We start from the raw sequence: 27,666 nt of genomic DNA, 5'->3' as shown, positions 1-27,666 counted from the left end.
GGATGGATCTTGGATGGATGGTGCGACCACAGACTGCTCACTCTACTCCCATTCAGGAAGGAGCCTCGATTGTCGTACCAGCAGGGGAAGGAACAGCTTCTTCCTCTCACAATGCTGCTCGTACCCCATCCTCCAACCCCAACAATGGCGTTTGCACTCAGATCAATTATACCTTTGCACAACCTTGTTTCTGCAGTTTGCACAGTCTTGGACATACACCTTACATTCAGTTGCACTGTTGTGTCTTGGGGTCCATTAATTACATAATGTGCATCCGTCCATTATCTAAACCTCTTACACACTGAGGGTCACAGGAACCAGTTCCAGTTGACATTGGTCAAGAGGTGAGGGACAGTCTATTGTGGGACGAACATACAGACAAACAGCCATTCACACTCGCATTCACACTTGTAGGCAATTTAGAGTCGCCAGTTGACCCAATAAACATGTCATTGGACTGTCGGGAACCCACACAGGAATAGGAAGAACATGTACAGTGTCTTGCAAAAGTATTCATCCCCCTTGGTGTTTGTCCTGTTTTGTCGCATTATAAGATGGAATTAAAATGGATTGTTGGAGGATTAGCACCATTTAATTTACACAACATGCCTACCACTTTAAAGGTGAAAATTGTTTTTGTGTTATTGTGACACAAACAATAATTAAGATGAAAAAACAAATCTGGAGTGTGCATAGGTATTCACCCCCTTTCGTATGAAACCCCTAAATAAGAGCTGGTCCATCCAATTCACTTCATAAGTCACATAATTAGTTGATTAAGATCCACTTGGGTGCAACCAAAGTGTCACATGATGTCTGTATAAATCAACCTGTTCTGGAAAGACCCTGACTCTGCAACACTACTAAGCAAGCAACATGAAAACCAAGCAGCACTCCAAACAGGTCTGAGGCAAAGTTGTGGAGAAGTATAGATCAGGGTCGGGTTATAAAAATCCAAAACTTTGAATATCCCACGGAGCACCATTAAATCCATTATAGCAAAATGGAAAGAATATGGCACCACTACAAACCTGACAAGAGAAGGCCGCCCACCAAAACTCACAGACCGGGCAAGGAGGGCGTTAATCAGAGATGCAACAAAGACACCAAAGATAACATTGAAGGAGCTGCAAAGATCCACAGCGGAGATGGGAGTATCTGTCCATAGAACCACTTTAAGCCGAATACTCCACAGAGTGGGGCTTTATGGAAGAGTGGCCAGAAAAAAAAGCCATTGCTTCAAGAAAAAAACAACACATTTGGAGTTTGCCCAACAGCATGTGGCAGACTCCCCAAACACATGGAAGAAGGTTCTCTGGTCAGATGAGAATAAAATGTAACTTTTTGGCCATCATGGGAAACGCCATATGTGATGCAAACCCAACACCCTGAGAACACCGTTCCTACAATGAAGCATGGTGGTGGCAGCATCATACTGTGGGGATGTTTTTCATCTGCAGGGACAGAAAAGATGGATGGCACTAAATACAGGGCGATTCTGGAGGAAAACCTGTTTGATTTGGCCAGAGGTTTGAGATTGGCACAAAGGTTCACGGTCCAGCAGGACAATGACCCTAACAGATTGCTAAAGCTACACTGGAGTGGTTTAAAGGGAAACATTTAAATGTCTTGGAATGGCCTAATCAAAGCCCAGACCTCAATCCAATTGAGAATCTGTGGCATAACTTGAAGATTGCTGTACACCAACGCAACCCATCTAACTTGAAGGACTTGGAGCAGTTTTGCCTTGAGCAATGGGCAAAAATCCCAGTGGCTAGATGTGCTAAGCTAATAGAGGCATACCCCAAAAGACTTGCAGCTGTAATTGCAGCAAAAGGTGGCTCTACAAAGTATTGACTTTGGGCAGTGAATACCTATGCACACTCCAGATTACTGTTTTTTCATCTTAATTATTGTAATAAAACAACAATTTGCACCTTTAAAGTGGTAGGCATGTGGTGGGAATCAAATGGCGCTAACCGTCCAAAAACCCATTTTAATTCCAGCTTCTAATGCGGCAAACACCAAGCGGGATGAATACTTCTGCAAGACACTGAACTCCACACAGAAAGGCCCCAGGTCAATGAGCAGGTTCAAACCCAGAATCTGCTTGCTGTGAGGCAGCAGTGCTAACCACTGTACCACTGTGCTGCCCTCACTCATTTCAAAGGATCCATATTCACTACCTCCATTCTACATCACACCTTTTTTTTACTGCACTGTACTGCTTTCAATTACTTTAGTCCCCGTCTCCGAGCTCATTTACACACATCATGCCATCATGTTTTTCATGTCTTACACTCTATTTGAGCTGTTGATACCAGGCCATTTGCACGTCACTGCCACCCGACCTCATTGGGTTATCTGTACTTCACACTGAAAGCTACTTACTGTTTTGCACTTCTAGTTAGATTCTCACTGCATTTTGTTGGCGTTATACTTGTGCTCTCCTCAATGACACTACAGTTGAAGCTGATTAATGTAATGTAATATAATTAATGCTTATGTGTATATATAATTTGTGGGGGGTTTTTCTGTTTAGTTGCAAAGCGTTAACTGAGACGAAGTCGAGGCTATTATTTAAATAATATTGGCTGGCTTTTCAGCTAGCATGATATTGAACAAGTCAAAGACGAGTAGCTGAATGGAATATACCTGACGTACCACGAAAAAACCCAGCCAATATTATTATTACACATACTCCTTTCGGGTGTTCGACGCGTCTTTCTCTTTCAAAATTCTTCTCAAAATCTTCCGTATTTAACAAAGCAAACCTGGCGGCCATGTCTGTTTACAAATTGTCACAGTCGCTTGCTAGCATGGAAGTTTTACATCTCCGACGTGTGATGTCATGTTGTCTTGACAACCATATTCAATGCTCATTCTCCACCGGGTAGAGTGACGTAATACACGTAGGATAAGCAATATGCTAACAATACTGCATGCTATCAAACCAAATGAATGAAAAATGCTAGAAGGGAATAGAACACATGTTTTTATTCCATCGAAAAAGTGTCCTGTATGTATAATCATTCCTGATATACACTGAGCATTCGGCAGATAACTGTTTTTGTATAAATACACAGGTGATTATTTTAAAAAAATTATATTAAAAAAATCATTTATTTCAAACTTTAAAACCAGCATGTACTGTAAATGTAATCACGGCGCACGCAGACTTGTCACTTATCTATGCCGAGTCACGTTCCCTGTATCCGAAATCGCTCGCTTGTTCACTACTCCCTACTCCCTATATAGGGAATTACTATATAGAGGACTATATAGCAAGCTCATTGGTAAAACGAAAAAATGCTTTCGGACACTAGTCCGTCAAGGCTAATCAAGGCTGAATACTTTCTTCTTTGCCGCTGCCTTTTATTAAATCAAATTTGAGACTTTTTATTTGATTTCTTTAAGTACAACCGCAGTGCATGATGGGATATATTGCTTTGGTTAGTGACCATTGGTTGTACACTACTTTTTGTGATGCGTTGTGGGATACTTTGCACTTTATAGGGTGTAAATAATCCTCACTAAGGTTTCGGACAGCACTACAAAATGGCGTCCTCACTATATAGTGCCCTATGTAGTGAATAGGGAGCGATTTCAGAATACTTTTTTGAAACAGATAAAATAAACCACAACTCCACCTTACTTTTGAATAGTTTTAGACCAAACTTCGTAGCATCTTTAGTGTTCTTAAGAACAACGTTTTCTTTCATAATGTGGAATTCTTCCTCACTTACAGTGACAAAGCGATTAGCCGCCATTTTGCTGAGTCACTCGAGGTGATTATTGAGAAATAATCAGAATTTCTCGACCAGTCAGCGCACGCGATTTCCTATTTATATCCTACCCCCGTATTTATACTAAAACCTGTTGTTTTTGTGTTGTGTCTTTCATACCACATTCCCCGAGCTCTTGTTTTGTTGTTGCCAGGGATTGGTTAGAGACGGATGGATGTGCAGAAGTAGGTTTATTTAGAAAAGAGAAAACAATCCAAAAAAGAATCATAAACGGGAAACAAGCAAAGGGTCAGATGAGGCACAAACAGATTATCACAGGCAATGGCAGAATCAGGAAACCAGGAAGATAAATAAGAAACTAAGGCCCGGTAAAGCATCCACAATTTAACTTGAGACACTGCACTGAGTGTGCATTGACAGTTTTTTTTATAGGCACGCTGACGTGTCTTATTCCTGTGCAGGTGTGTCTCGTTAGCGGCGTGCATGCGCAGTCCAGAACGCGCCCGAGAGTCCGTCTGGTAGAATAGAATAGAATATGCCTTTATTGTCACTATACACATGTACAATGAGATTAAAGCATCTCCAATAACAGTGCAAACAGCGTGTAGAGAGAGGGGGGGAAGGGAAAAAATTTTGTAAAAAATAAAGGGGGGGGGGTGTAAGGTGCACAGTCCTGAGGTGTATGTTACACATTATGGAGTGAGGTATTGCTCATTGCACATTATAAAGTATTGCACAGAGAGAGTCACATTATAAAATAAAACATTACACATTGGGCGGCATGGTGGTGTAGTGGTTAGCGCTGTCGCCTCACAGCAAGAAGGTCCGGGTTCGAGCCCCGTGGCCGGCGAGGGCCTTTCTGTGCGGAGTTTGCATGTTCTCCCCGTGTCCGCGTGGGTTTCCTCCGGGTGCTCCGGTTTCCCCCACAGTCCAAAGACATGCAGGTTAGGTTAACTGGTGACTCTAAATTGACCGTAGGTGTGAATGTGAGTGTGAATGGTTGTCTGTGTCTATGTGTCAGCCCTGTGATGACCTGGCGACTTGTCCAGGGTGTACCCCGCCTTTCGCCCGTAGTCAGCTGGGATAGGCTCCAGCTTGCCTGCGACCCTGTAGAACAGGATAAAGCGGCTAGAGATAATGAGATGAGATATTACACATTATGAAGTATTGCAAGGTAAGGAAAGGTGCACAGACTTGGTGTATGTGCTGCGTGTAAGGTGCGCAGTCCTGAGGTGAATGTGTTGTGTGTAAGGTGCACAGTCCTGAGGTGAATGTGTTGCGTTTCACATTATGAAACATCATGAAGCGACTTTGAATGAATAAAAATCAAGAAAAAACACCGAATTAGAAGGTACGTCCAAACTTTTGACTGGTACTTTTATATTATTTATATATAATTCTCACAATGCATTTTTCTGAAATCGAGACTGATTATTGAATACAATAATAAATGATGATTATTATTTTAGTATTATTTTAAAAATATTAGTAGTTATAGTTTGGTCATTTGGGGGGTAAGGTGCACAGTCCTGAGGTGTATGTGTTGTTACACATTATGGCGTGAGGTATAATGGTGCATGCGCCAAAGTGCGCAGGTACCATTATATTATACCTGTGCACTTATCATTTTGATAAGTGTGCAGGTCTGACACTTATCAAAATGATTCTGTTTTTGACTTTGTCTTCTTTCATTTTATTAAAAACTTTCACGTGCATCTGCAACCGTTAGTATTTATTTAAGAAAATGACCAAACTATAACTACTAATATTTTTAAAATAATACTAAAATAATAATCATCATTTATTATTGTAATCAATAATCAGCCTTGATTTCAGAAAAATGCATTGTGAGAATTATATATAAATAATATAAAGTACCAGTCAAAAGTTTGGACGTACCTTCTAATTCAGTGTTTTTTCTTGATTTTTATTAATTCAAAGTCGCTTCATGCCTTAAAGTAACGATGGATGTCGTTTCTCTTAACTTAGTTGAACGGTTCTTAACATCATATGGATTACTACAGTTGCGGTGTTGAATAGGGCTATTTACTGTATTTTTTTTATTATTATTTACTATTTACAGTTTGATCAACAGTGACATTACTGAGAACTGGACGTCCCTCCAAAATTGGTGAAAATACAAGACGAAAACTGGTCAGGGAGGCTGCCAAGAGGCCTACAGCAACACTGAAGGAGCTGCAGGAATTTCTGACAAGTACTGGTTGTGTACTACATGTGACAACAATCTCCCGTATTCTCCATATGTCTGGACTATGAGGTAGGGTCAAAGAAAAACATCCAGGCCTGGCTAAATTTTGCAAAAATAAATAAATACATCAACTCTCCCAAAAGCATGCGGGGGAAAATGTGTTATGGTCTGATAAAACCAAGGTTGAACTTCTTGGCCACAATTCCAAAAAGGTATGTTTGGTGCAAAAGCAACACTGCGCATCACCAAAAGAACCCCATACCCACGGTGAAGCATGGTGGTGGCAGCATGATGTTTTGGGGTTGTTTTTCTTCAGCTGGAACAAGGGCTTTAGTCAAGGTGGAGGGGATTATGAAGATTTCTAAATACCAGTCAATTTTGGCCCAAAACCTTCAGGTGTCTGCTCGAAAGCTGAAGATGAAGAGGAATTTCATCTTTCAGCATGACAATGACCCCAAAAAAGTTTTGGAACGGCCCAGCCAGAGCCCAGACCTAAATCCAATTGAAAATCTGTGTGGTGACCTGAAGAGGGCTGTGCACAAGAGATGCCCTCGCAATCTGACAGATTTGGAGCGATTTTGCAAGGAAGAGTGGGCAAATATTGCCAAGTCTACTGAAGATGTGGCAAGCTGATAGACTCCGACCCAAAAAGACTGAATACTGTAAATCAAAAGGTGCTTCAACAAAGTATTAGTTTAAGGGTGTGCACACTTAACGCAACCAGCTTATTGTACGTTTTTAATATTTTTATGTTTTTCCCCCCGAACAGATTTGTTTGTTTTTCAGTTGAATTGTACAAGTCACATTAAAGGTGGGAAAAGTTTTGAAATGGTGTCATTTTTTTTTTTTTTTACATCAGAAAAACCAATCAATCACTTCAACGGGGTGTGTACACTATTTTTTTAAATATCCACTGTATGTTCCGTATGGGCGGCACGGTGGTGTAGTGGTTAGCGCTGTTGCCTCACAGCAAGAAGGTCCGGGTTCAAGTCCCGTGGCCAGTGAGGGCCTTTGTGTGTGGAGTTTGCATGTTCTCCCCGTGTCCGCGTGGGTTTCCTCCAGGTGCTCCGGTTTCCCCCACAGTCCAAAGACATGCAGGTTAGGTTAACTGGTGACTCTAAATTGACCGTAGGTGTGAATGTGAGTGTGAATGGTTGTCTGTGTCTATGTGTCAGCCCTGTGATGACCTGGCGACTTGTCCAGGGTGTACCCCGCCTTTCGCCCGTAGTCAGCTGGGATAGGCTCCAGCTTGCCTGCGACCCTGTAGAACAGGATAAAGCGGCTAGAGATAATGAGATGAGATGTTCCGTATGTTATTTCATAGTTGTGATGTCTTCAGTGTTGTTCTACAATGTAGAAAATAGTCCAAATACAGAAAAAACTATGAATGAGGAGGTGTGTCCAAACTTTTGACTGCTACTGTGTATCATTAATATGTATATAAATATTAATATTGTGATAAATGTCGTCACAATAACATCTTTTTTTGAGATGAACCCACTTTCAGAAAGTCACTTAAATCTTCTCTTGTTGCCATCCTGATCCAAAATCGAGGTCGTCTGGGCTTGTTGAGTATGGCAGGATGTTAACTGCTTAATTGAATCGTGCAGTAAACGTATCTGGGAGCACTTATGGCTAAGTAGTGTCTCGGGTAATCAGGCAAAACATAATTGTACATGCTCTCTCGCTCGCTCTCAGTAAATTTACAAAACTTTCCTGCTTTCAATCAAGGGTGTGCTTTGCAAAACTTGCCGTGACGAATAATCCAAAGGGACGATTTTAACATCGTTTATCACAAACACTTTCGGTGTCTGGAATACTGAACAAGGCGACTGATTTAATTAAAAAACGTGAACTGGTGGCATTTAAATGTCAGTCTAGAGGAAAAGGTTGCTCTCTGTCTCTGAGCCTGTACGGCTTCAGTTTAAATCTGAGTTGGCATTAAAATCGCATATTAGTTTGAAATAATAACTCGTATTTGTACATGAATATGATCCTTTATTACGGTATATGGTGTAAAATAAAAGTACAAGCAAATAATTGGAGAAAATTGTGTGACTGTATGGAGGAGAGTATGTTCGGCTGACTTCAACAGCAGAAGTATTGTAGGTTCGCTGGCTGCGCTGTGAAGAGAAAATCCTCTACAAATCTGGAACACAGTGACATTTCCTAGCTGCTGTAGGGTTATTCACTTGGAAAGGGTTTTTTTTTTTTTGGAGAGAGTCTGTCAGTGTGTGTGTGTGTGTGTTAGATGGAGTATTGCCCATGTGGGGCCCACGCCACCTACGCAGGAGCTCACGGTGGGAAGCGACTTTCCAGTCATCTCAGTTTTCTCTCCTCCAGTACAGGCAGCAACACCAGAAGACGAGGCTACATGTGTAACGGATACGATTTTTACATTTGCCATCTTCTGTGCTCTCGGTGAATTCTAACGATGTTCAAATGTGTTTCTTGGCAATGGGAAAGAGGCAAAAACGCAACAGTGATGATGCTAGAAAACCCCTGCTCTTAATTAGCGGATCAATCGAACACTAGCTGTTTTTGTGGCTAGCGTTCAGCCAGGCTCTTGTGAAGATTGACTGTATTAAGAATTACCAGGTTATTTCAGCCTCTGCCAGGAGGTTAATACTTCGCGACAGATGGAACTTTCAATGACACAATAACCAAGACATACATTCAAGCCAGCACAGAAATTGTTGCCAGGTATAGCAAGGTCTTTGTAAATACCAAAGTTTGGCAGTCTTTCTCAGGGACGCTCTGCCAACTCGATCACGCAACCATTTTTTTTAGCTCCTGTTCATTTGCATTCAGGAAGCAATGCTTTGTGACTGGGGTCTGATTTGGCCAGAGTAAACATATTTGTGGTCATATGTAATTACGTGAACAAAAATCGAACTAGAAGGGCCCTGCGGTAGAGTGTATACCTCTGCCGAGGCACATTCAGATTTGCATCAAAATGTAATCAATTGTTCCTTGGCCCATAGTCCACTTTTCCGTCAAAATTTCATCCAAATCCGTTCACTACTTTTTGAGTAATGTTGGGAGTAGGCAAACAAACAAACAAAGAAACGGAGGTGAAAACATAACCTCCTCCATCAAAGTTGGCGGAGGTAATCATCATGGCTTTATTAAGGGCCGAACAGCAAGATATGGATTTCTTTTTTTCTGACAAAATAGAAAAATCTGTATATACACTGGATAATGACACAGAACACACTTTCGGCTTGACAGGGAGTTCTCTCATCTTGTGTAAATATCTGTGGAATTAATGCCTAACCTAATAACAACATTGGAGCATGAATATTTCCTGTGAATTTTTTGTGATCACCTTGCTGACAGGAGGCAAGGTGACGTGGGTCGTGTTGACACCTTAGAGCTCTGGGGTCCTGGGATCAGTCCTGATCTTTGGTTACTGTCTGTTCAGATTTTTGTGTCCTTACCCTCTGTGTCTGTGTGGGTTTCCTCCTACCTTCCAAAAGCATACAAGTAGGTGGACTGGTGACTCGAAATTTTGTGTGTGTGTGTGTGTGTGTGTAAGTAGGTGAGCATGTTTTTATATCTTGGTGGGGTCCAACAAGCAAAGGAACATCTGACAGCTTTGGCTGTGGCTGGTTTCATCTCACTATCTCTAGCCGCTTTATCCTGTTCTACAGGGTCTCAGGCAAGCTGGAGCCTATCCCAGTTGACTACGGGCGAAAGGCAGGGTACACCCTGGACAAGTCGCCAGGTCATCACAGGGCTGACACACAGACAACCATTCACACCTACGGTCAATTTAGAGTCACCAGTTAACCTAACCTGCATGTATTTGGACTGTGGGGGAAACCGGAGCACCCGGAGGAAACCCACGCGGACACGGGGAGAACATGCAAACTCCGCACAGAAAGGCCCTCGCCGGCCCCGGGGCTCGAACCCGGACCTTCTTGCTGTGAGGCGACAGCGCTAACCACTACACCACCGTGCCGCCTGCTGTGGCTGGTCCTCATGGAAAAATGGCCTGCCTGCCTTCCTTCCTTCCATCCATCCGTATTCCTTTCTTTGCATTCATCCATCCATCTGTCCTTCCTTCCTTCTTTCCTTTCTTTCCATCCATCCTTTCCATCTATTCATCCATCCATCCATCCATCCTTCCTTCTTTCTTCCATCCATCCTTATTTCTTCCTTTCTTTCCATCCATCCTTTCTTTCTATTCATTCATCCATCCTTCTTTCCATCCATCCATCCTTCCTTCCTCCTTCCTTTCCATCCATCCTTCCTTCTTTCTTCCCATCCATCCATCTTTCTTCCTTTCTTTCCATTCATCAATCCATCCATCCATCTTTCTTCCTTTCCATTCATCCATCCTTCTTTCTTCCTTTCCATCCATCCATCCATCCTTCTTTCTTTCTTCCTTTCCATCCATCCATCCTTCTTTCTTCCTTTCCATCCATCCATCCTTCTTTCTTCCTTTCCATCCATCCATCCATCCATCCATCCATCCTTCTTTCTTCCTATTCATCCATCCTTCCTTCTTTCTTTCTATTCATCCATCCTTCCTTCTTTCTTCCTATTCATCCATCCATCTTCCTTTCTTTCCATCCATTCATTCATCCATCCTTCCTTCTTTCTTCCTATTCATCCATCCATCTTCCTTTCTTTCCATCCATTCATTCATCCATCCTTCCTTCTTTCTTCCTTTCCATTCATTCATTCATTCATTCATCCATCCTTCCTTCCTCCTTCCTTTCCATCCATCCTTCCTTCTTTCTTCCCATCCATCCATCTTTCTTCCTTTCTTTCCATTCATCAATCCATCCATCCATCTTTCTTCCTTTCCATTCATCCATCCTTCTTTCTTCCTTTCCATCCATCCATCCATCCTTCTTTCTTTCTTCCTTTCCATCCATCCATCCTTCTTTCTTCCTTTCCATCCATCCATCCTTCTTTCTTCCTTTCCATCCATCCATCCATCCTTCCTTCTTTCTTTCTATTCATCCATCCTTCCTTCTTTCTTCCTATTCATCCATCCATCTTCCTTTCTTTCCATCCATTCATTCATCCATCCTTCCTTCTTTCTTCCTATTCATCCATCCATCTTCCTTTCTTTCCATCCATTCATTCATCCATCCTTCCTTCTTTCTTCCTTTCCATTCATTCATTCATCCATCCTTCCTTCCTTCTTCCTTTCCATCCATCCATCCTTCCTTCTTTCTTCCTATTCATCCATCCTTCCTTTCTTTCCATTCATTCATCCATCCATCTTTCTTCCCATCCATCCATCCATCCATCCATCCATCCATCCATCCTTTCTCTCCTTCTTTAACACAAACTGTTGCTTATCTTTCAAAAGTTCAGTGAGGAAGAAGAGTTCATTTTGGTTAGTCAGGTTAAAGTTAGGTTAGACTTCGGTGTGCACATTGCATCAATTAGCTACATTCATTATTATGGCAACTGAAATGATATCACAAGGATAATAAAACAAACACGTCCAGGATGTGTCCCTTCAGTTCCACAATGATATGTAGATGACTGACAGATGTTAAGGATACAGCACCTTTAGTTCTGACCTTGTATGTTTCACAAACAAGGGGATAAACAACCTCATTTAAATCTTATTAAAGTAAATGGAGACAAATAGCCACCCTGTGACAAAAAATGGTCTCTGATCTGTACTCAGTGTCCTTTATAAATGTAAATAAATGTGCTCATCGTCCTAATAAATGCAGTCAACTCCGAAAATATTGGGACAGCAAGGCCAATACTCCTTTATTTGTGATACTTTTGGTGGCAGACCACCCATTATTTCCAGCTGCTCCCATCAGGGGTCACGACAGCGGATCATCTTTCCCAATTTATGATCCGCATATTTGATTTGACACAGCTTTTTTTTTTTTTAAACACCAGATGTCCTTCCTGATGCAACCCTCCCCAATCTACAGTATTCAGTCTTGTGATGAGCACCAAGTACACACTGACTTGTGCAACCCCAGTGGCTGGGTATGACAGACCACCCATAAGTATAGAAACAGTCGTAAAGTAAAGAACAATGTTTAGTCACATATCTGCTAACTGCATCAACCCAGTGACCCACTGACATCACCGAACTGCTTCATTCTTCTTTTGTGATGCTTTTCCAGGCTTGTACTGCAGCTTCTTTCAGTTGTTGTTTGTTTTGCTGGCTCTCTCCCTTCAGTCTCCTCTTCAGAAGCTGAAATGCTACTCAACTGGGTTAAGGTCTGGTGATTGACTTAGCCAGTCTAAAACCTTCCACATTTTTGCCCTGAGGAAGTTTTTCGTTGTGTTTGCAGTGTGTTTTGGGAGATTTGCCTTCGTAAGTTCCTCCCAATTAGACTGAATGCATTATTCTGTAAATTCATTCTCCTGCTACTATGACTAAATTTGAATTTTCACCTGGTATGCCTACAATAGTGCTAAGATGGGCATTTGTTTGGGTTTGCTTGCTCTATGTAACTCAGATAAACAGTGTTGAGTTTTTCGTGTCCTGTTCTCAGTACATGAGAGTACATCCGCACTGGTGTATGTTTATTAGGTCCCCTTGCTCTCTCAGCTTAGACATCCTCCCTAGAATAGAAGTGGTGGGAACAGATGGTGAGCCTTCAACCAACCGGACAAATTGTGGAATAAACATATTGCAAAATTAATAAATAAATAAATAAATAAAACAGCCTTGTTCCAGACCACATATTGATATTTCATGCCTACCTATACAGTGGTGCCTGAAAGTTTGTGAACCCTTTAGAATTTTCTATATTTCTGCATAAATATGACCTAAAACATCAGATTTTCACACAAGTCCTAAAAGTAGATAAGGAGAACCCAGTTAAACAGATGAGACAAAAATATTATTACTTGGTCATTTATTTATTGAGGAAAATGATCCAATATTACCAGTACATATCTGTGAGTGGCAAAAGTATGTGAACCTCTAGGATTAGCAGTTAATTTGAAGGTGAAATTAGAGGCAGGTGTTTTCAATCAATGGAATGACAATCAGGTGTGAGTGGGCATCCTGTTTTATTTAAAGAACAGGGAGCTATCAAAGTCTGATCTTCACAACACGTTTGTGGAAGTGTATCATGGCACGAACAAAGGAGATTTCTGAGGACCTCAGAAAAAGCATTGTTGATGCTCATCAGGCTGGAAAAGGTTACAAAACCATCTCTAAAGAGTTTGGACTCCACCAATCCACAGTCAGACAGATTGTGTACAAATGGAGGAAATTCGAGACCACTGTTACCCTCCCCAGGAGTGGTCGACCAACAAAGATCACTCTAAGAGCAAGGTGTGTAATAGTCGGCAAGGTCACAAAAGACCCCCGGGTAACTTCTAAGCAACTGAAGGCCTCTCTCACATTGGCTAATGTTAATGTTCATGAGTCCACCATCAGGAGAACACTGAACAACAATGGTGTGCATGGCAGGGTTGCAAGGAGACAGCCACTGATCTCCAAAAAGAACATTGCTGCTCATCTGCAGTTTGCTAAAGATCATGTGGACAAGCCAGAAGGCTATTCGAAAAATGTTTTGTGGACGGATGAGACCAAAATAAAACTTTTTGGTTTAAATGAGAAGCGTTATGTTTGGAGAAAGTAAAACACTGCATTCCAGCATAAGAACCTTATCCCATCTGTGAAACATGGTGGTGGTAGTATCATGGTTTGGGCCTGTTTTGCTGCATCTGGGCCAGGACGGCTTGCCATCATTGATGGAATGAATTCTGAATTATACCAGCAAATTCTAAAGGAAAATGTCAGGACATCTGTCCATGAACTGAATCTCAAGAGAAGGTGGGTCATGCAGCAAGACAATGACCCTAAGCACACAAGTCATTCTACCAAAGAATGGTTAAAGAAGAATAAAGTTAATGTTTTGGAATGGCCAAGTCAAAGTCCTGACCTTAATCCAATCGAAATTTTGTGGAAGGACCTGAAGCGAGCAGTTCATGTGAGGAAACCCACCAACATCCCAGAGTTGAAGCTGTTCTGTACGGAGGAATGGGCTAAAATTCCTCCAAGCCGGTGTGCTGGACTGATCAACAGTTACCGGAAACGTTTAGCTGCAGTTATTGGTGCACAAGGGGGTCACACCAGATACTGAAAGCAAAGGTTGACATACTTTTGCCACTCACAGATATGTAATATTGGATCATTTTCCTCAATAAATAAATGATCAAGTATAATATTTTTGTCTCATTTGTTTAACTGGGTTCTCTTTATCTACTTTTAGGACTTGTGTGAAAATCTGATGATGTTTTAGGTCATATTTATGCAGAAATATAGAAAATTCTAAAGGGTTCACAAACTTTCAAGCACCACTCTAAGATAAGCAAAGGTTACCATTTTCTGTTTAACAGACTGTATAGAGCAACCTGGCAGGAACTTTACAAGTAGGAAATTCCAGATACGTTCTGTGGGTTGCCAAAAAGACCAATGGCCATCCTGCTCAGGGTTCCCGTTCCACTGATGCTTTTGTGAACTCGTAATAGTCCTAGTTGCATGGCACCAGTGACTGACTGCGTTCTGTGACCTAATGCTTTGACAGTCTAACAAACCGCAACAGTATATTTTATTCCAGGAACCAAACAACACATTCCTTAATTATTATCCAGCCTACACAATATTAATTAAGACAGCACTTGTGAAAGGACGGTTCATTGTCACAGATTAATTTTGAACGCATATTAAATAGGATTGAACACAAATAAGAAGTGGTGATTATTTTCATTAGGCATGTATTATGGTGCTTGGTTTATAGTTAAACTGACAGTACTTCCTGTACGTGCTTTAGTCTTGGCGCGCTCAGAGCCTGTAATGTATTTATGTCAAATGAAATGAAAAATGACAATTTAGCACTGTTTTCCAACTCCTTCAAAAAGATATGAGAAATATGGATTATGCTGGCAGCACAATGGGTTAGTAAACAGCGCCAATTTTTTTGTTTTGTTTTCAACAAAGCTATGTATAGGGCCCCCAAGGGAGTTTTTGATCTAAAACATCTTCATGCATTGAAAACATCATTGATGGCTTTAACAAAAACAGCTCAAGTCCCTTTTCCCAGAGGATGATTAAAAACAACACACTCGAGCGCTTTTGTCATATTATACTTTGCTAACAAAAAAAAAAAAAAGAGATGGTAAAAAAAACAAACAAAAAAAAAAACCCATCAGCAACTCTGGAAAAAGAAAAAGCACATTCTTTTCCATCTGACCAGGTCAATATAAGGTAATATATCCTGTAGCCTGAAAAAGTGCTTCAGAGGTGCTGAGATTATCCATCATTTCCAGCTGTGATGCTTTTCATTACGAGTGAAATTCTCTTCCAAGTAAGCAAGCGTTGCCAAACAGCTGCCCTCTCAGATTACCCAGATCATACTGGTGACTCTAGGAATCTTCTAAACTGGCTCAAAAAGTGAACGACAATTTACTAAGACTGCTTAGTCTAATTTAATTAGCATCAGCAACCTTTACAAAAGTGGTTCTTTTTTTTGCCACGAAACAGAACAAGACGACATGGTCGTCACTATCCCCCGCCATGAGCATTTTACGAAGACCTCTTAACACGTACGCCGTTATAAGCCCATTGCTTTAATACTGACTTATGTCATAAATGCTATGACACCTTGATAAAACGCTAACCAGATTTTTTCAGTAGTACGAGCACGCAAAGTTTCATTGATGTAGCTTATGGAGTTTCTGAGAAAACTTGTCCGGATTGAGTCCACTTGTACAAAGTCCATTCATGAAAATCAAGGGCCATAACTCTGAAAATAATCATTTCTTGTACATGATTTTCGAACTCAACTTAGATAATGAATAGTAATATGAGCACGCAGAGTTTCATTGATGTAGCCTATGTAGTTTCTGAGACAGCTTGTCCAGATTGAAATGGACGAACGGAAGGATGGACTCCATTCCTATATCCCCCTGCGCGTTCTGTGGTGAGGGATAATAACCATAAAAGAAAATGCAATTTACATATGTACGGTAACTGTGGTTCTATGAACCCCCCCAAAACTAAAAGGGGTGGTGTTTAACACCTGGATACCACCTTGTGTGTGTGTGTCCTTGCATGCCAAGATCCCCAGAACCTGGCCATCCTGAGCACGGGGCAGCCATGGCCTGAAGGTTAGAGAAGCAGCCTTGGACCGAAAGGGTCACTGGTTTGATTCCTAGGACCGGCAGGAAAAACGTGGGGGGAGTCAAGTGAATGAACAGCACTTACCCCTCCCTCTGTATCATGGCTGAAATGCTCTTGAGCAGGGCACCTAATCCCCAGCTGCTCTCTGGGTGCTGTAGCATAGCTTCCCACTGCCCTGGGTGTGTGTGTGTGTGGTGTTCTCACTGCTTCAGATGGGTTAAATGCAGAAGAGGAACTTCACTGTGCTTGAGTGTGCATGTGACCGATAAAGGCTTCTTCTTCTTCTTCATGACAAGGAACCCTGTCCTGAAGTTATCCGGGGTACACAATTGAATGGATGCCGTTGGTCCATTCGATAAGCCACATAAAAGGCACAGAAACCAATGCTCTGCAGGCTCGCCCTCCTTGAAGTCTGCAAGATCCCTGCTGATTATCTCTCTCTAGTGGGGCATCACTCCCAACTGAACTCCTTCTGTTAGGAAAGTTCTGCCCTACTGTTAGGAAAGTCCCATTATCGGTTTAAGCATCCAACAGAGGCTGATACTGCAGATAGCAGCCAGGCAAGTGTAATAATATTCACCACACATTGGGGTGATGGGTTTGCTAGCGTTCTCAGTGAATGCTGATGACTGTGTGTCATGAGCAGCACATTGTGAAAGAGGAGGGTGAATGTTTTCCTGGATGGTCTGCTCCTTGGTGGGTGTACAGAGGAGCCAGTTATCCACATACGGGAGGATACCCAACGGCCATCAGAAGAGACAAGGTCAACAGTATACATCTTGGTGCTAAGGAGAAGCCAAAGGGCAGGTCTTTGAATAGTAATGTACATGCTTGGCATTTACGGCGGCACGGTGGTGTAGTGGTTAGCACTGTCGTGTCACAGCAAGAAGGTTCTGGGATCAAGACTACTATTTTTTTTTAAAGCAAAGGGTTGTCTCACACCAAGCCTTTCATAATTTTTAAGCCATTTTTGGTCTACAGCATTTCTTTACATGTGCCTTAAAAAAAATTAAATAAAAAATAGTCGTCTCAGGTATAATGAGTGTAGTTTGATAAGGAAATGAGCTGTAGGTTTTACTGAGCATCACGCAGAACCAGACAGTTCTTCTGGACACTTTGTCACACTTGCTTCCTAATTTTGTAGCAAAACCCAGTCGCCTTCATTATGTTTTCTTTTCGAATCCGAAAAGTGGTCTTTTATATAATATGCTGCTCAGATACAAACTTTTTTTTAATATGTGCAGGTCAATAAGCTGTCACACGGCTAACAGAGACAAATAACCATTCACACTTATGAGAAATTTGCGCTACGTTCACACTGCAAGGCTTAATGCTCAATTCCGATTTTTTGTGAGGTTGTTCACATTAACAAATATATGCAACTTGTATGTGATCCTCAGTATGAACGAAAAGCGACCTAAAAGTGTTCCGCATGCGCATTGCAGGATACGACGACGTTACACGCAGTGAGCATGGCCAGTGTTTACGGAAGTAAAACCGCCCGGTTGCGGTATGACCCATCCAATCTAGCTTGAATAGCTGCATCCCCCCAAATGGAAATCAGCTCCCTAACCTCTGCGTCCTTCCATTGAGAAGATTCAGAACCTTCACAGCCCGAAGCGTCCCTCGCATTGATGTCATGCGCAGGGGCGCAGATACGTTTTTTGAACTGGGGGGGACAAAAAACTGAGGGGGGACAAAGCTGCCAGCAAACCAACCCCAACCCCGATATGCCTGTCAAACTTGTTGTGGGTTACCATAGCAACCAACCTCGAGCTCGCAACCTGTGCAGTCTGCGCAGCTCAACCAACCGAATATCAGTCTTTGTTTTGTTTTATGTGAGTTGTTGCAACTATGTATACACTGCCGTGCACCTCAATAAACCGAATGGTAATTAGTCTTTTGATTTTTCCGTGAGGTTTGCCTTATGCAAAGAAAGACAGCATAGACGTTTTTTCCTCCCTATAAGTGGGGGGGGGACCGAACGAAGTGAATTTAAATCTGGGTGGGACGAGTCCCACCCTCTATCTGCGCCCGTGATTATGCACCATGTTGTTGTAACTTTTTTTTGAGAGACCCGCCGCCTACTTCAGCGCAGAATAGTGACATTTGTGGCTTGTTGATGATGTGTAAGTCGGATGAATGCGACCTGGCGGTTCAGACTGAAGTCGCATATGAAAAGAGCGGATAGGAATCGGAATTAGGACCACATATCCAAACGGCCTGGATCGGATTTGAAAAAATCGGATCTGTGTCGTTCATATCGTCAATAAAAGATCGGATACAGGTCACATATGGGCAAAAAGATCGGATTTGAGTCACTTCAGCCTGCAGTGTGAACGTAGCCTTAGAGTAGGTAATTAATCTAATCCGCATGTCTTGGGGCTGTTGGAGGAAACCTGGAGAACCTGGAGAAAACCCACACAGGCACGGGGAGAACATGCAAACTCCACACAGAAAGGCCCCATCCGATTGTGAGGTTCAAACCCAGAACCTTCTTGCTGTGAGACAACGGTGCTCACCACTGCACCACCGTGCCACCCCTTAAAGCAGAGAATTAGAATTAAATCTAATAAAGAAACAAACTGTGGCAAAGCACAAGTGCAGACAGTGTGTCTGTGATGTACAGAACCAATCCTGTTGTAGATCGTGACACCGCTGTGACCTTGTATCCTCTACAAAAGATCCCTTTTCCAAATCTTCTTTCAGCTAGTTTCAGGATTTAGTTTGGCTGGAAATTTTGCTGAAATTTATCCATCCTGGTTGATGGTGATGGGAACACACCTGCTGTATCAAACACAATTGAACAAATGTGTGTCTAAAACCACTGAAGACGCGCTTCGAGACCGTGTGCTGGATGACTCTGTTATCGACTCTCCATGGCCTGTTACAGAGTTACTTGATAAATTCACTCGATAGTAGCCTAAAGTATCAGTGAAGCGTGAGAGATTCTCAACTCTCAAATTTTGTTTGAGACGATGTCATTGTTAATATCCTGTCCGACCACAATGTGTGGGGCTCAGGTTTGGTTCCGTCAGATTGCAATGGGTTTGCCCTAATGAGATGTCCAGGCCTGGGAGATGGTGCGCTGATTGCTGAGGATTTCACTCAGATCTCATTAGTTGTCTCGCTGCATCAGACCCAACTGTCATGTTCAGTGGCGTGCTGAAACACATCAAAAGGGTTCAGGAGCCGCCATCGACTTGGACCAATTAGACCACTTTTTCCACAGAAAACAATAAAAGCTGAGTTTTCACGTCTTGCTGCCTGTTGTTTACTGCTCCAACCCTTTTGTGATCGACAGCTAAGATCCTTCTTCTCTTGAAGAAACCCGTGAGTGCTCAAGGCTTTCAGGTCAGTTACGTGTTTCTCGATAGCATATGGTCACGTACAACACATACGCAGAAGCTCATGCTGTACAAACTGTTTACTGACCAACTAGAAAGACTTTTTACTCAAATTTGACAAATGTGCCAAGTTTACAGGAGGGAAATGGTCATAAACATGACACTCATTTAGATTGGTAGACATGACTCATCCATGAATTAGTGTTGATGTTGGGGGACCAAGATGGGAATGGATGGATTTGTTTGAGGAGAAGAGGAAAACCCAAGACGAAGCTGCCAAAATGAGGCATAACACTGGAAGAGAATTCGATGGCACATAAATCGAGAGAGAGAGAATGTTCTATCATTGTAGATCCCTTTTTGCTCCAGGCATTGGAGAAATCTTGAGTTTAAGATACCTTTAACCTGCTGTGTGTGTTGAATTGTGTGAAGCTGAATGTCATTTTTCTTTGGCCTGAATGGAAGAAACCAGAGAGGCCAGAGGAAACTCAAACAGACATGAGGAGAACATGTGAAACGCCGCACAAGTTCAGAGATGCTGGAGCTGTGAGGCAGTAATGCTACCCACTGCACCACTGAACTGCCCAGATGTTGGGTATTTTTTCTTCCTTAAATTAAAAACTGCTTGCCAAGAAAAGATTTGATCAGAGTTAATACTATAACTATGCCTCAGACTTTTGCACAGTGCTTTACTGGGAAATACACCAATCATATTTTTCATATGTGCAACATCTGGAACATGGAGATCCGAAACCATGGCATAAATCTCTTTAGTATAAATATGGAGGCGATTATAGAAAATCGCGTGCGCGGATGATCGAGAAATAGTCCGAATTTCTCAACTTATCACCTCGAGCGACTCAGCAAAATGGCGGCCAATCGATTTATTACTGTAAGTGAGGAAGAATTAGAAATTATGAAAGAAAATGCTGTTCCTAAAAGCGCTCAAGATGCTCTGAAGTTTGGTCTAAAACTATTCAAAGGTAAGGTGGAATTGTGATTTATTTTATCTATTTCAAAACAAAAGTATTTTATGTGAGTCGGTGTAGATGAGCGATACAAATCTGCACGCATTACATTTGCATGCCGCTTTTGAAGACTGAAATAAATGACTTTTTTAAATACGAAATTTTTTTATTTTATTTTTTAAATAATCACTAATGTATTATTTATACTAAAACAATTACTCGCCTCAGGCTCAGTGAATAATAACCTCAACTTGGTGTCAGTTATCTCATCTCATCTCATTATCTCTAGCCGCTTTATCCTGTTCTACAGGGTCGCAGGCAAGCTGGAGCCTATCCCAGCTGACTACGGGCGAAAGGCGGGGTACACCCTGGACAAGTCGCCAGGTCATCACAGGGCTGACACATAGACACAGACAACCATTCACACTCACATTCACACCTACGGTCAATTTAGAGTCACCAGTTAACCTAACCTGCATGTCTTTGGACTGTGGGGGAAACCGGAGCACCCGGAGGAAACCCACGCGGACATGGGGAGAACATGCAAACTCCACACAGAAAGGCCCTCGCCAGCCACGGGGCTCGAACCTGGACCTTCTTGCTGTGAGGCGACAGCGCTAACCACTACACCACCGTGCCGCCCCAGTGTCGGTTATTATTTAAATAATATTGGCTGGCTTTGAGTGGTCTATCAGATATGATCCATTCAGCTAGCATGATATTGAATGAGTCGAAGGCAAGTAGCTGAATGGAATATATCTGATATACCATGAAAACAAGCCAGCCAATGTTATTATTATTACACATACACACTCTTCATATCAGCATTCTCGAAGGCCAACATGAGTTTACCCGTGACTCGGTGCTGTTAGTGCGGCAGTCCAGTTGCTTTCCAGCCGGTGTAGCACTTAGCAGTAGTGTTAGCAAAGGCCAATGCGAGCTTACCCCCTGACTCGGTGCTGTTAGCGCGGCAGTCCAGTTAACTTCCAGCCGGTGTCGTGTTAGTGAAGGCCAACGCTAGTGCGGTCAAGCTGAATTTTTTTTTTTCCTGTGTAATTTACTTCGCTTCTTTTAAAATCAACATCGACAGCTACCGTACACACAACGGCGCGACCTGGCAGCCAAAATTCTCTCAAAATCTTCTGCTTTTAAAGAAACAAACCTGGAGGCCATGTTTGTTTACAAACTGTCACAGACACTTGCTAGCGTGGAAGTTTTACGTCTCCAACATGTGACGGCTTGACGTATTGTCTTGACGACGTGCAATATTGTAACAATATTGCATACTCATTCTCCATTGGGCAGAGTGGCGTAATACATGGATGATAAGTAATATGAAAACAATACTGCACGCTATCAATAAACCCACTAGAAAGGAACAGAATACATGTTTTTATTCCATGGAAAAAGTGTCCTGTATGTACAATAAATCACTGACATTCACTTGACCTTCTGTGAATTATTGTTAAATATGTCACTCATGAGGAAATCGGTGAATTGTTTGGAAAATTTGGGTACTTTTTCTTTGTGAATGTGTCTAAATAATGAAAATCACATGTCGGCTTGAAGATATGAAGTTTATCTTCTCGTGTCGAAAAGCTCACATGTTTCAGACAAAACGCATCGCGGATCTGAGCGACCGTGATTTTCCGGCATTTCACTCCGAAGATGTCACTCCCAGTGTTTTCCCACTGACTAGACACACCTTGTCAAAATGACGAACCAGTTCAAATAAAAATTCTTTCGATTAACTTGCATTTTTTCGTATGTGGATGTGTCCATATAATATAAATAACATTACACGGTGGCGCGAAGAAATGAAGTATAGCTTCTCGTGTTGAAAATACTTTCATTTGTTCGCTTCGCTTACCCGTGAATATGTTCCCCACCTGAAGATAAACTTCATATCTTCGCATCGCCATGTAATATGCTGTATATATTTACACACTTTTTTTATTAAATTAAAAAATATATAAATATTTGCTCATTCAAAGTAATGACCAAGTGTACCAGTCAAAAGTTTGCCTCGACCCAGTCAATGCAGTGAGGTAAGGTGTCTGAGAGACAGACAGAATGGATTGAAAATTGCTGGGCAGTTGGCAGGTCATTCATTCTTGTCTCACACATAAAACCCAAAGCGACCTATGAAAAATCTATATGGCCAAAAACATTGATCAGCAGGTAGTTAATGTCTCGGTGGCACTGGAGCTGTGGAACATCAACTGCTTCATTAGGACTCACATGGTGTAGCGAAGATGATTCTTCAGGAGGATTTTAGGGGTTTCAGCCCAGACAGCCCAGCACTGACTTCTCATGGGAATTCTCCCACGATCAGCAGTGAATGAACACCGATCGCATTGGAATTTATGTAACAAGGTTGACCTTTTCCAGTCTGTTTTTTTTTCTTTTTTCTCTCCAGTAGTTATTTTGGCAAGGTCAGAGGCTAATTCATGCTTCTACAGAACAATAGAACAATACAGAGTTCTCGTTTGCTTATCACAGGACGTACAGACAGAAGCTGAGGTTGGGTTGAAACCTAGACCGGGGAGGGTGTACAACCCCGATTCCAAAAAAGTTGGGACAAAGTACAAATTGTAAATAAAAACAGAATGCAATAATTTACAAATCTCAAAAACTGATATTGTATTCACAATAGAACACAGACAACATATCAAATGTCGAAAGTGAGACATTTTGAAATTTCATGCCAAATATTGGCTCATTTGAAATTTCATGACAGCAACACATCTCAAAAAAGTTGGGACGGGGCAATAAGAGGCTGGAAAAGTTAAAGGTGCAAAAAAGGAACAGCTGGAGGACCAAACTGCAACTCATTAGGTCAATTGGCAATAGGTCATTAACATGACTGGGTATAAAAAGAGCATCTTGGAGTGGCAGCGGCTCTCAGAAGTAAAGATGGGAACAGGATCACCAATCCCCCTAATTCAGCGCCAACAAATAGTGGAGCAATATCAGAAAGGAGTTCGAAAGTAAAATTGCAAAGAGTTTGAACATATCATCTACAGTGCATAATATCATCAAAAGATTCAGAGAATCTGGAAGAATCTCTGTGCGTAAAGGTCAAGGCCCGAAAACCATACTGGGTGCCCGTGATCTTCGGGCCCTTAGACGGCACTGCATCACATACAGGCATGCTTCTGTATTGGAAATCACAAAATGGGCTCAGGAATATTTCCAGAGAACATTATCTGTGAACACAATTCACCGTGCCATCCGCCGTTGCCAGCTAAAACTCTATAGGTCAAAGAAGAAGCCGTATCTAAACATGATCCAGAAGCGCAGACGTCTTCTCTGGGCCAAGGCTCATTTAAAATGGACTGTGGCAAAGTGGAAAACTGTTCTGTGGTCAGACGAATCAAAATTTGAAGTTCTTTATGGAAATCAGGGACGCCGTGTCATTCGGACTAAAGAGGAGAAGGACGACCCAAGTTGTTATCAGCGCTCAGTTCAGAAGCCTGCATCTCTGATGGTATGGGGTTGCATTAGTGCGTGTGGCATGGGCAGCTTACACATCTGGAAAGACACCATCAATGCTGAAAGGTATATCCAGGTTCTAGAGCAACATATGCTCCCATCCAGATGACGTCTCTTTCAGGGAAGACCTTGCATTTTCCAACATGACAATGCCAAACCACATGACAATGCCAAACCACATCATGGCTGCATAGAAGAAGGGTCCGGGTACTGAACTGGCCAGCCTGCAGTCCAGATCTTTAACCAACTGAAAACATTTGGCACATCATAAAACGGAAGATATGAGAAAAAAGACCTAAGACAGTTGAGCAACTAGAATCCTATATTAGACAAGAATGGGTTAACATTCCTATCCCTAAACTTGAGCAACTTGTCTCCTCAGTCCCCAGACGTTTACAGACTGTTGTAAAGAGAAAAGGGGATGTCTCACAGTGGTAAACATGGCCTTGTCCCAACTTTTTTGAGATGTGTTGTTGTCATGAAATGTAAAATCACCTAATTTTTCTCTTTAAATGATACATTTTCTCAGTTTAAACATTTGATATGTCATCTATGTTCTATTCTGAATAAAATATGGAATTTTGAAACTTCCACATCATTGCATTCCGTTTTTATTGACAATTTGTACTTTGTCCCAACTTTTTTGGAATCGGGGTTGTATTTTGTCCAATCATATCATGAACCACGTTGTCGAGAAGCAACATTGTAAAACCATGTTCGAAGGGTTAAATATAAAATTAGCAGAGTCATCACGACAAAGAGAAATGGCAGCAGAGCAGAGTGCTGTGCTCCGAAATGTCACAAGACGACGAGAAAAAGATGAAAGGAACTGCTGAAACAAGATCTGCTTTTTGCTTTTCTTATCTTAATACTTACAAATTCAGGTAATTCTAAAGTCAGGAGTGTAAAGTAACAAACTTTAAAAAAAGATGTCTTCTCATTACAGTACTCGAGTACAATGTCAGTAATTTTTTTTAGTATAATTTGACTTTTACTTGAGATCACTGCAATTGGGCAGCACGGTGGTGTCGGCTCACAGCAAGAAGGTTCTGGGTTCGAGCCCAGTAGCCGACAGGAGCCTTTGTGTGTGGCGTTTTCATGTTCTCCCCGTTAGTTTCCTCTGGGTGCTCCGGTTTCCTCCACAGTCCAAAGACATGCAGGTTAGGCCAATTGGTGGCTCTAAATTGACCGTAGGTGTGAATGTGAGCGTGAACGGTTGTTTGTCTCTGTGTGTCAGCCCTACAATGATCTAGCGACTTGTCCAGGGTGTACCCCGCCTCTTGCCCATAGTCAGCTGGGATCGGCTCCAGCTTGCCTGCGACCCTGCACAGGATAAGCGCTTACGGATAATGGATGGATGGATGGATGGATGGATGGATGGATGGATATGTTTCATGATTGTCATAGTTATTACTATTAAAGGAAAAAAGAACAGAGAAGAAACAGAATAGAATCTGGATTAATTGTGCCGAATGTGTACACATAAAAAGCAAATTGCTAAGTAATAACTCAAGTAGCTTTTCAACCCATGACTTATACTTGAGTATTCTTACTCGAGTATGGTAATTTTCTTCGAGCAGTACTGTACTTCTCCTCAAGTCGATATGTTATGTAGTCTTTTCTAACACTGCTGAGAGCTGAGGATGCATTGATGAAATGTTGATGGAATAATAAATCCCTTCTCATAGAAATTCAGAACTCTGTGAAGGGGTTACAGGATATACATGCCGACTGCTGCCACACCAAAAAAAAAAACAATATCATATAATAACGTGAAAAATATATTGCTATAACAAACTTTTCATGTTATATGATATTGATTTTTAAATTTTATTTTATTTTTAAATAATATATTTTCACGTTATTACATGAAACGTTTAAAATCATTGCACACATCAACAGTCCCCGTTAGTGAATTTACTGACACTACAGTGTATAAAGTTATTGAATATGTTTCCCAATAAGACTTCCCCAAAAGTATGCAAAAGCACATTTTTTTCTAAAATAACTGTTGTAGTAAAACAAAACAGAAGACTGTTTGTTTTATAGAGCACAACTCTGCAATTAGATCTGGGAACAACCATCTCTACAGCACTGCCAGAACCAACCTCAAGAGAGCCATCAGGAGGGCCAAGGCAGACTACAGGCAGAGGATAGAGGGACGCTTCAGCGATGGAGACCCACGGCGGACATGGCAAGGCATTCAGAACCTCACCAAGTACAAAGGCAGAGATGATACAACAACAAGCAGCAGTGATTCTCTTGTACAGGAGCTGAATAATTGCCAGGACCAACCTCAAGAGAGCCATCAGGAGGGCCAAGGCAGACTAGGAAGAAGCTGATACCAACATTGGTCAGCCTGACACTGAATGTCAGTATTGATGATGTCAGGAGAGTGCTCCGTGGCGTGAACACCAGGAAAGCTGCTGGTCCCGATGGTATACCAGGGAGAGCACTCAGAGACTGCACAGACCAACTGGCAGAGGTATTCTGTAAAATATTCAATCTCTCCCTGTCTCTATGCACTGTCCCGAAATGTCTGAAGTCTGCCACTGTTGTGCCCATACCTAAGAAGACATATACAGTGCCATACAAAAGTATTCATCCCCCTTGGTGTTTGTCCTGTTTTGTTGCATTACAAGCTGGAATTAAAATGGATTTTTGGATGGTTAGCACCATTTGATTTACACAACACGCCTACCACATTGTTTTTTGTGACACAAACAATAAGATGAAAAAACAGAAATCTGGAGTGTGCATAAGTATTCACCGCCTTTCATATGAAACCCCTAAATAAGAGCTGGTCCAACCAATTCACTTCATAAGTCACATAATTAGTTGATTAAGATCCACCTGTGTGCAATCAAAGTGTCACATGATCTGTCACATGATGTCTGTTTAAATCAACCTGTTCTGGAAGGACCCTGACTCTGCAGCACTACTAAGCAAGCAACATGAAAACCAAGGAGCCTCCAAACAGATCAGAGACAAAGTTGTGGAGAAGTATAGATCAGGCATGGGTTATAAAAAATATCCCAAACTTTGAATATCTCAGGGAGCGCCATTAAATCCATTATAGCAAAATGGAAAGAATATGGCACCAGTACAAACCTGACAAGAGAAGGCCGCCCACCAAAACTCACAGACCGGGCAAGGAGGGCATTAATCAGAGATGCAACAAAGACACCAAAGATAACACTGAGGGAGCTGCAAAGATCCACAGCGGAGATGGGAGTATCTGTCCATAGGACCACTTTAAGCCGTACACTCCACAGAGTGGGGCTTTATGGAAGAGTGGCCAGGAAGCAAGCCATTGCTTAAAAAAAAAAAAAAACGTTTGGAGTTTGCCCAACAGCATGTGGCAGACTCCCCAAACACATGGAAGATGATTTTCTGGTCAAATGAGATAAAAATTGAACTTTTTGGCCATCATGGGAAACGCCATGTGTGGCGCAAACCCAACACCCTGAGAACACCATTCCTACAGTGAAGCATGGTGGTGGCAGCATTATACTGTGGGGATGTTTTTCATCTGCAGGGACAGGAAAGCTGGTCAGGACTGAAGGAAAGATGGATGGCACTAAATACAGGGCAATTCTGGAGGAAAACCTGCTTGAGTCGGCCAGAGGTTCGAGACTGGGACGAAGGTTCACGGTCTAGCAGGACAATGACCCTAAACATATTGATAAAGCTACACTGGAGTGGTTTAAAGGGAAAACATTTAAATGTCTTGGAATTGGCCTAGTCAAAGCCCAGACCTCAATCC

At 41.9% G+C, this 27,666-nt stretch overlaps 1 protein-coding gene across 3 annotated transcripts in view; it reads right to left on the bottom strand.

Annotated features, from left to right (window-relative positions):
• Positions 1-27,666, bottom strand: part of prkcab (protein kinase C, alpha, b) — a 435,027-nt gene that overhangs the window by 259,370 nt on the left and 147,991 nt on the right. The window lies entirely within an intron of this gene.

This window comes from Neoarius graeffei, chromosome 20 (assembly GCF_027579695.1).
Source record: "Neoarius graeffei isolate fNeoGra1 chromosome 20, fNeoGra1.pri, whole genome shotgun sequence".
Classification (NCBI taxonomy): Eukaryota; Metazoa; Chordata; class Actinopteri; order Siluriformes; family Ariidae; genus Neoarius; species Neoarius graeffei.
Note: the sequence above shows the minus strand (reverse complement) of the source record. Positions and strands in the feature narration are given on the sequence as shown.